A 10,747-nucleotide genomic window follows, 5' to 3' on the forward strand; every position below is an offset into this window, starting at 1 on the left:
TGATCTCATTCTCGAAAAACACAAACATTTTGAGAATAAACTTACATTGTAGCCTGAATATCAAAATTATCTGTAGCAAACATTTTTGTAAATATAAGAAAAACATTAGTCTATAAAACTTTGTTTAACACAGTAACAACAATAATTTTTAGCATGAAATGCAAGTATGAATATGTTTAACATAGAAAGAATTAGACATCTACATACTCACGTGTTTGTAGTGTAGAGTTCTACTGTAGAGCAGTTGTCCTTCATGCCATTTCCTGCAAAAGTAAAAAAAAAAACATTAATATAATTCGCTACCACAGTTTTTTTTTTAAATTTAAAATAAACTTTGCAGATAATATCTCACTGAAAACTCATTAAATTTCTTAATTTTAAAAATAGTAATATTATATTTCTATTCTGCTGCAAAAGTTTTAAAATATTTATAAGTATTCTCCTAGAACAATGCATGATGAAATTTTAGTTGTATAACTCAAAGTTGTTGTTTATAATCAATAATTAGCATTGCAGAATTTAAAAATATTGGTTAATAACAGGAACATTTGATAACGAAGTAAAAAATTTCCTGTTTAATACATACTGGAAATGTTTTGTCATATAATTAAGCATGAGTCTGTTTAAAATATTTGAAGATATGTGCTGTTTTTATTTTGTCATTATTGAAATTTATTGCCTATTTAGTATTTTGGTTAGCTGTTAGGTTATTCGCAATAAATGTGAGCGCAGTCATACGCAGTGACGGACAATGGTCCAGGTTTCAACTTTATGAATTATTATTTGCGCTGCGGCCATTTCACCATCCAGATAGAAACCATAGCTTTGTAGTGTCTGAATTAATAATTGTTGTTTTCTATTTATTCTCGCAAAAAAAAAAGGTTGTGCTTTCCTTTTCGTGTTTTACCTTCTTTATTCTAATCGTTAACAAGTTTAGTGAGACAGTGTTAACTGCAGTAGGGTGGAAGTGTAAAACAATTTTTTTTTTATTTGTAAACATCTTAGCTCTCGTTATAGGACATTTGACAGGAGTAATTTCTTGAAAATGTAACGGAATTAGATGAAAGTATTGAAGTTGTTTTTTACCATTCGCGATGTAATCATGAATTCGACGATGTTTTGTAAGTTAGCCCCTGAACGTGAGACTGCCGGCAGAACAGCCAGGTATCTTTGGTGGCCTACCAACCCGGCATGCATCATCTACAGCTACACCAAGGCTCACCCAGCCATGTGGGTGGAGGGGGAACCACGTGACCTCCCCTCCCCTCCTTCCCTGGAGGCGGGGAAGTAGCTCCATGCTTCTGGATGGTTCGACAAGGAAGTAGTAACAGTCCAGGGGTATATAAAGGCCGGGGTTGGCCTGCAGTGCTCAGTCTTCGGAGTGGCGGAAGAGGAAGTTCTTACACCCGACTGTCACCCTGCCGTCACTCTGCCCGTCACCACGTCACGCAGTAACGTCACTCAGTACGTCGCAACACCAAGCTGCAAGCTGGACTTAGCCTCAGGTACTTACCAAACGTATTGGTGTGCCAAATGAAACTTTATGATAGAGAACTACACTGGAATATATTTGGTGAACTAAAATAGTACAATTAAAAAGTAATCTCAATTTTTATAATAACTAAGTAAACTGGCATTACAATACCTATTAATTTTTATAAATATATTTACGCCTATCACTGTTCGAGTCACTGACTGCCTTCTGCAGTGCTGTATTCATTTTGTTTTCGTGCGTTTACAGTGTAACATTTTCATTGCTCTTTGTTAACCTGTTCATCCTAGCATTTCTGCAGAGTCTGATAATATGCATGAGGGCCTTAGCATCATATTTTGAAGAAGACAGTAATTTCAGGTGAAAGTAGCGAGCCGTGGCTTGGATGGCCACGTTTTGGCTGTCTTAGAGTCTTAGTGTTAAACGTTGTATATTTTTGTTGCATCAAAAGACGAATAATTGAGGCAATAGTAAAGATTTACTTCAATTCCGACATCTTGGTGTTTGGTAAGAAAATTCCCTGCACATCATCGGTGAGTTAAGTATCTTATTTATAAATGGCTATATTTTTTATATATAAATGGCATAAATGTATGATTCTGAGTGAGAGATGATTTTTATAATTCTGGGTACTACATTAAGAGTATTTTTAATGTCATGGAGAGGTTTGTTAATAGTAACTTTTTCTGAATCATTTTTCAAGTAGTCAAGTGTAAAATCAGCGACGTGAATCTCCCACTACGTGAAGGGTTGAGAGGGCTGACAAAAGCAACAAATGTTTGGAAGACGTAACTGTTCAGGCATTAGGTAAACAACACTATGAATAAAACAGTTGTTCTATTAATAATCAGATTCTAGTAAGCTTCTTGTTGAGCTGCACTTTGGAAAGATTAGTGAAATATTTTGTCTAGAGTTCGCAATGATTCAAAACTTGTTGTACCTCGTAAGTGTACAGGCAAGATTCTCAAGTAAAATCGTTTTACATCTTTCACTGCATACATTCTCGCGATAACTTTTTTTTCACTACCTCTATTTCTTACTTACCAACTTCCCTTTGAAAACATGTAGTGATGAGTGATGTCAGTATAGAGACATTGCCAAGCATTCAAGTCAGTTTCATCGAGTTTGAACCACAATTGTTGTTTAGTTGACCTTTTTTGAGTTCTTAATAATGCTTCATTTCCTTTAAAATAAATTATGCATTGCTTATTCAATAGGTGGACAGGAAGTCTAATCACACTATGTGATCTATCCTGCATAGGATATTCTCTTAAACACCAAATGTATGCTGGTGCACTCGCATATCGACAGCTAATAAATTTAGTGATCTCGTATCTCAATTCTGGCTCTACAAGCGATGTTGTGGCAACATTAGAGCAGTCATACCAGACAAATTGGTTATAGACTGAAAAATTTCCAAGCGGTCAAGGTTCCTAATTTTTTACATTTTTTTGAGACGGTTTGCGAATGTTTCTTCCCACGTACATGACAGCTGTTGCCTACAGAAGTGACGCGGTGCTTAGGGCTCAGGGTTGCGTGCGCCCCGCCTGGACCTGCAGCATGGACGTTCCAAGCCACGCCCTTACAGCCACTCAAGCCTCGACAAACAAGCACGTGTCCACAGCGCTCTGCTGCCTCTAATGAGGTTAATGACTATTGATCACCAAAGTCTGTCCCGTCAGCATTTTTCCCTCAAGTGCCAAACATGCCTTTCAGGCTCGAATGAGTTATTGTTTTTCGATACCGCACGAGCAGCCTTCGTGCGATAATTTGCTAACGAAAACTTTTTAAGAACTTGAAGTAGCTTGGCTTCTGGGTTTTAGCCGCGTCCTTGGCGAATAATTCACCGACGTTTCGGTCGACATTGCAGTCGCCATCATCAGGGAGCCGTTATCTGCTATCAGGGAGTAGTTACCAGTTACCCAATAGGTAACTGCTCCCTGATGATAGCCACTGAAATGTCGACCGAAACGTCGGTGAATTATTCCGCCAAGGACGCGGCTACAACCCAGAAGCCAAGCTACTTCAGACAATGGCCGTGAAAGCCTGCGAACATTATTTTTTAAAAAGTCACTCATCTTCTTATAATATTTAATAATCTTACTATTAATGCAAGACAGTTTCCAGGATGACATTTTTGTTCTGGTAATGAAGCAAAAATATTATTGTACGAGAGCAATTGGAGGTTTTAATTGGCAGGTTTTACCTACTCTTTGATTGACACTGGGCTCCTTGTTACGACGCTTTGTTTACATTACATAAGATATAACCTGCATGTTTTATGGCAAGATAACTTTAAACAAGCTTATGTAAAACATATTTGGCTTATCTAGTTAGAAACTTACAACAAGCGCGGGAAATTTTTTAATCTTAATAACAGTTAGTTATTCAATTTTTGTACACATAAAATTTGCGCGTGCTAACAATGATTGAAATAATGTAGTTTACATGTTTTTCTACAATAATGTAGTTTACATGTTGTTGTACATTAATGTATATGGCAGGTGTTGTAATAAAGTAGTGTAGTTTGCAGGTTGTTGTAGTACAAAAGGTTAGTTTGCAAGTTGTACAATAATATAGTTTGCAAGTTGTTGTACAATAGTGTAAGTCCGAAACCAGGGTTCAGACTGAAGACCCGAGGTACTGGTCGCCATATTGAATTTCGCCATTTTAGCTGAACATGACCTTCTAAATTTCTCATATTTCCTTAATAAAAATTTCCTAAAATTACACACAATTTCTCTTTATCGAGAGAAAATTTTCGCTTTAAGAGTGTGTGTATATTTAGAATACAGATACACGATTTTCTTTCCTAAGACAGAAATTTATTTTTGATGTGACAACGTCTAATAAATCGATGAACGCCGGCTGCACGCCCAAAAAAGTGTCCTACTACGGATGTCCCACTACGGATGTGTCCTATTCGCTCATTGTACGCATGCGTGGCATCTCTCTTCATACTCATTGTAGGGCCTACGCATGCGTGGCATCTCTCTTCCACTCGATTGGAACGACCATCGATTTGACTTTTCAATCATATTTTCGTCGTTTGAATTATTAATATTATGTAATTTAACGATTGTCCACCGATTTTCAGCACAATCGGGACAGTTATTTAAAAGTAATGTTGAATATTCAAATACGTTTTGAACCAACAATGGTGTTTTACATTTACACATAATAATGCAAATTACAACCGGGATCTTTTGCACAATGTTTTAAAAAATATTGTAACACATTATAAATAAGTTTGGTGTATTTGGGATGTGTATTTGTTATAAAATCGAGTTATAAAAACGAAATAATATTATTCCCCTACCGTGAACAAAATTTTTATAAATGTATAACATCTGAAACTACTGATTATCGAATATGGCCTCGTGGGTGAGCGATCAGTGGCGCTGTCTTATAATTGTAAGGTTATCGGTTCAAATCTCGGCAGGTGCAAAATTTTTTTTTGTTTTTGTAAAAATAAATACGACGCACGTAACATTTCAAAAGTAATAAATATATTTGAATAATAAATGCAAATAAAAGTCAATTTATTAGTTAAATTGTACATTTCATTTCACTCCTTTGTATCCATACAAAATAATTCAATTAAAATGATTCAATTTTATTCATAAAAGTATGCAGAGGTAGATTTTATCATACAAAAGATAGAAAAAATTTTAGAAAAAAATTCTTCCTCAAAGGATATAATATTTTTAATGCCTAAATGGTTTGGTTGCAAAAACCTATTACAGCTCAGTCTCAGGCCGAATATGATATTTCCTTTTCTTCTGGATCAATCATTTCATCAATGTTTTGATATGATGTTGTCACGTTACACTATCGTCCGTAAACCGACAACCAATTTTTTTATTAAAGAGGAGGTTATTTCCTCAAAAGATTCTGACAAGCTAGGTAAATCAAATTAATAAAATATTAAAGATTAAAAAACGTGTTTACCTCAATGACTTAAGAGTCCTTTCTTCGTTCCTGACAAAGGCATAAGTATTTAGTAAAAATTAACAAATATACTACAAAAAAAAACATTTACGGCACGGAATGTTGAGGTAAATTATTCTTTCTTGGAATCATTCAATTTGCGGACCAAAATTTTAAACTATTTACTGAAACGGCTCCGAAAAGAAGTGACAGGTTGGAGTGTTCTCGTATTGCAGATACACTGAGAATACGAAACTGTCATCAAAAATTAACGTATGATTATTAAAAATAAAGTATTAATTTAAAACAATTTTGAAACATACTATAACACGGAGTACACAATTGTATCTCTGTGCCCAAATAACTGAAATCAAACTAAATACTTAACCTTGTTTGCTGATTAATCATTTAAGATTTAAAAGCAAAAAAAATTCATTACGCAATCTTTAATTTCGTGGCGTCGAATATATGTAAGATAAAATTTGTTGTGTCTCTACAGTATTTTTAACGCGGCGCTATCTCTACATTTCAATGTTAACTTAGGGAGGCCAGGTTTCTAACGTATTTTTTAAGAAGTAATTTTTAATTACTTTAAATCATAACATAAAACAATAAAGGATAAATATACTATTATATAGTTTTATTTTTAATACCTAATTTCTTATTAACAATACGGTACACACACATTTTACTAGAAGTGATATAAATTTACATCAACCTAATTGTAACATAAAAATTTTCCAGAAAAATGCTTATAATTCATGTATTTTGTTGTTTAATAAATTTCCTTCACAATTAAAAAATCTTTGTTTTGCAAAACCTAAAGAATTTAAATATAAACTCAAGGAATTTTTGAAACCTCATTCTTTTTATTCTTTAGAAGAATTTTATGCCAGTAAATTTACATAGATTATAAGATGATTATTTTATAATTTTTAGCAAAATGTGTTTTAAATATTAGTACCTATTTTTGTGTTATTTTATAAATGTGTTATAAATTTTTTATTTATGTCAGTATGTTATTTGTTTTTATAATGTGAAAATTAATTATTTGTTGTAAATAAATTTTAAAATAATTGTATAGACATGTCCAATACGGTGATGTGCAAAACATATATACTGTATTTACTGGATAAAATGAAATGAAATGAAATATGCATGATGATAATTCTGCGATGTTCACGAAAGCATTACATACTGATGAGTCACGCAGTTCTACCATATTTTCGACATTTTGAGACTTCTACAGATAGCTGCACGTTCAGCACCGCAGTTGCACATTTCCGTTCGTTAGACTTCCGTCCCATTCTCTAATTACTCCTACCAAATGCTGCATACTCACAGCTCAGATGTTTACGCATCAAAAAGAGGTATGACAGACGAAAGCAGCTGTAGTCATAAACAGTCGAGCTTTCAATCAATGCGCCCACGCTTGATCCCAGCAGCGATAAGAGTACTATCTCGAGCGCCAGTGCCCCTGCGATGCTATTCTTGGGGTAACATGTCCATTGGTCCCAACACATTATGAAAATCAATTATGCAAAAAAAAGTGGGGGTTGTCTGTAAAGTCGGTTTACGGACGATAATTTTACGTGATAACGTCATAAGAAAACATTGAACATTGATGAAAAATTGCATACTTTTTAATTTTCAAATATTATTTACAGTTTTTGCGAATTTAATTTAAATAATTTGTTTATATATAATCACGAACAATTAGTCAAAGAGCCCGCCTTAACCTGTTTGATATTATAGAAGATTTTCTCGCACGGTGGTTGGCCGGTTCTTGCACGCTCGGCTCAGGCGGAACGTGACAATTTTTCGTGCGTGCAGCCGGCGTTCATCGATTTATTAGACGTTGTTACGTCAAAAAACTATTCATTTTTTAAACATAATTATTCTCCCACTATTTAATTTTGACGTGACAACGTCTAATAAATCGATGAACGCCAGCTGCAGACCCCGAAAAAGTGTCACGTTACGCACATTTTTCCGTTACGCTGTGTTCCGTTACGCTGTCGGCGAGTGCAGTAATAATAGGTTATGTTACAATTGACTAAAAAATTATGGTGATTCATATAATTGATGATAGATATTTAATTACCGATTATTTATATGAAAACTTGTTCATAATTATATTTAAACTTTATAGCTAAACACCAGTTTTTAAAATTTATTACAAGTCATCTACACGTGAACTGTTTAGTCGACTGTTTATGAAGTGAAGTGAAAAGTTAATGTAGTTTTCATTGCTTATTACAACAACAATTTCGGCAATAAAGGTTAATTATTCTTGCCTTTTAAAAATCTGATTACTAGTAAAATTTCAAGTATTTATTCTTTTATTATTAAAATAAAAATTATTCAATTTTATTCATAAAAGTATGCAATCATTTCATCAATGTTTTGTTATGACGTTTTCACGTTAAAATATCGTCCGTAAACCGACTTTACAGACAACCAATTTTTTTATTGAAATATTGCTAACCAATATTCAGCAATATGCCTGTTATAATAAATATGACATATATATAAGTGTTAAATTACTATAGAGGGAAAATTAACTAATATTAAGGACCCTGCAGTTGGTGATGTGTAATTGTAAGAAAAAAATTAGTATTATCAGAATGAATTCCATAACAGCACAGGAATTGGACCTTGATGTTTATAGCTTAACTCAAACGTTCAAACACTGCTAAACAAAAAATAGTAATATTCAGCACCATCTAGTATTTTCTTAATAATTAAAATAGATTTTTCAAATTATGGTGTAGTTTGACGTTCAGAGCTTTTGATTGGCCGAAATAATGTCACGGTTTTAGTAATAAAGTTTTAACTACAAGTTAAACCCTATTACGAACTCTACTCAATACTATTACCTGTTGAGGGTAAGAAAATATATCTACTGTTCCGCACAGTTAGCTACCCCCTCCCCGCTCCAAGACTAGGCCGTTTCTTCATAAAAAAAATTACGTCTTCGACCAAATACCGGGAGTGGGCAAAAGTAAACAGCAGAGTAATCAACATTTAAGGCTGAGTGATTAGCAGTGAGATATGGAAAGTACTTCCAAGTAGGGCCGGATTCAGAGGTCTGGAGGCCTCGGGGCAACAGAGGAGCGGAGGCCCCCTGGCCCCAAATTATTTTACAAATAAAATGAACAATTTTTATCAGTCGAGTTTTCCAATAAATAATTTATTGTGAAATCAAGTAGATTCTCCTAGTATTTAAAATACAATCGGATACAAGAATTATATAAAATTAAATTTTAGTGTTAATGAATATTTCTGTTAATATTTAACAATAATATAATCATGCATGTACAAAGTACTGTAGGTAAAGGTAAAACAGCGAATAAAGAATATCAGAAGATTTGTGGGGGCCTCCGTTTGTGGAGGCCCCGGGGCTTTCGCCCCGGTTGCCCTCCCCTAAATCCGGCCCTGCTTCCAAAACAACAAAATATTTACATTCATGACGTTTATATTACCAGGCGCTGACGCGCGGACAAAAACACAAACATGGCAATGTAAAAGGCACGTGAATAATCAAAATGAAATCACAGCAAAAATATGACAAATTTTAAAAATTCTTTTTTTATTTTTACCAAGGTAAAAAGTAAAATGACCACTCGCGTAATATCTCTATCAAAAATGTAGAGGCCTTAACTTAGAAGCAAGAAAAAATTAAAAGATTAATAACTACGCGGAATTAACCTCATTAAAACAAATTTTATAATGAAATATGATAGTCATTTAAATAGGTTATAAAGAGTCCTGGGATGCAAACACGCAATAAAAAACAGTATTTTAAATTCTACAAAGTAAAAACAGTACATAAGCTGGCCAGGAAAAGAAATTTAAAAACCATTTTTTGTAAAAAAAAAAAAAAATAGTAATATTCGCACACAGTCCTGTACTATGCTGACAGTTCTAGGATTCACGTTGAGTTCGGACACAAGTGACGTCACTGATGGAGCATTCAAACAGTCGAAAGGGCAGACGCATGGGTAAGCTGCGGTGAAAATTATGGAGCACGGTTTTCACTTGTAGTCCGAGGTCGTCAACCAGTGTTGCCAACTCCTACATAGTGTTCCCCCTAGGACCAACTTCAAATCCCCCTGGATTTCGAAAAAAAAAAAAACTAAATTTTTCATTATACACAAAAAACTAACGGACTCAACCTCAACCAGACAATACAGCGTGAAAACGTTGAACGGTGAAAGCAAAAACGGAATTCTCTTGACCAGCAAGTTTTTGTTGATCGTAGTGCGAAATTCAGCCACCAGCGCCACTTGTGTTGCTGTTCTTTTTTTAACTTTGTTTTCAAAATACACACTTTTATTTCACGCTCTCAAAAAATTTCTTAAATAATGTACCCGCTAAAAAAATCCCCCCAAATAAATGTACCACTTAAAAAAAAAACATTACATCTTATTTCCGCCTAAATTTGGGGGGAAAACCTCCAAGTTGGCATCCCTGTTGTCAGCGTGGTCTAGAGCGTACTTACGAATGGGAAGCCTTTTTTCACAGACGAGAGAGCCAAAACCCGAAGTTCCCCGAAGTTCATGTTTTTTTTCCGTATCTTTAATGTAGCTATCCTAACCAAATCAACCGTCCACAATGTTTTAAAGTATTTATAATGTAGCTAACCTAACCTAATTGACCATTAGTATCCTTTTATCAATACCGCCATATTTAATTACAATGTACAAAAAAAACCGAAGATGCAGGATCGGGCGTTTGGATTCCCGCGGGTAGAGCCATGGTCCTCCCTCTACTGCATCACCAGTACACCAGTACACCAGTACACCAGTACACCAGTACACAGTACACACACCTCGTGAGTGGCCGATGCTGGCACCAACACCGCTGGACACACTGCACGTGGACGAAGCGAGAGGCACGCGCCACGCGGAGACAGATGTGTACAGCCCGTCCGACGCGACTCCACTCCCGGTTCCAATCTATCTCTCTCTCTCTCTTTCTCGCTTCCTCTCTTTCTCTCTCTTTCTCTCTCTTTCTCTCTCTCTCTCGCCCCCGCTGCGCTCGGGCGCTAGTGTCGCACGATACGTAAGTACGCTCTACACCACGCTGACGAAATTTTCAACGAGCGGCGGACACGCCCGAACATGGCCGAATCTTTCCGAATGGCAAGCCACCATCAAGCCACCTCCAAAATCGTAGTCCCATAAGAAATACATTAGGCCCGTACCACCATTGATATACTACTAATGATTGAAAACAGACCTTAATGCGCAATAATTTATGACGTAAACCGTCTAAATAACCAGTTATTCAATCGTCACCATAAATACCATAACTGGGATT

General features: G+C 35.2%; 1 protein-coding gene across 1 annotated transcript in view; it reads right to left on the reverse strand.

Annotated features, from left to right (window-relative positions):
- Positions 1–10,365, reverse strand: part of LOC134539548 (soluble guanylate cyclase 88E) — a 197,193-nt gene extending 186,828 nt beyond the window's left edge. The window contains exons 1-2 of the mRNA XM_063381673.1: positions 10,257–10,365; positions 212–263 (exon numbers count right to left, since the gene is read on the reverse strand). The gene's annotated coding sequence lies outside the window, so the exon portion shown is untranslated. The remainder of the gene's footprint in view (positions 1–211; positions 264–10,256) is intronic.
- Positions 10,366–10,747: the final 382 nt, after the last annotated feature.

Source organism: Bacillus rossius, chromosome 15, assembly GCF_032445375.1.
Source record: "Bacillus rossius redtenbacheri isolate Brsri chromosome 15, Brsri_v3, whole genome shotgun sequence".
In the NCBI taxonomy this organism is placed as follows: Eukaryota; Metazoa; Arthropoda; class Insecta; order Phasmatodea; family Bacillidae; genus Bacillus; species Bacillus rossius.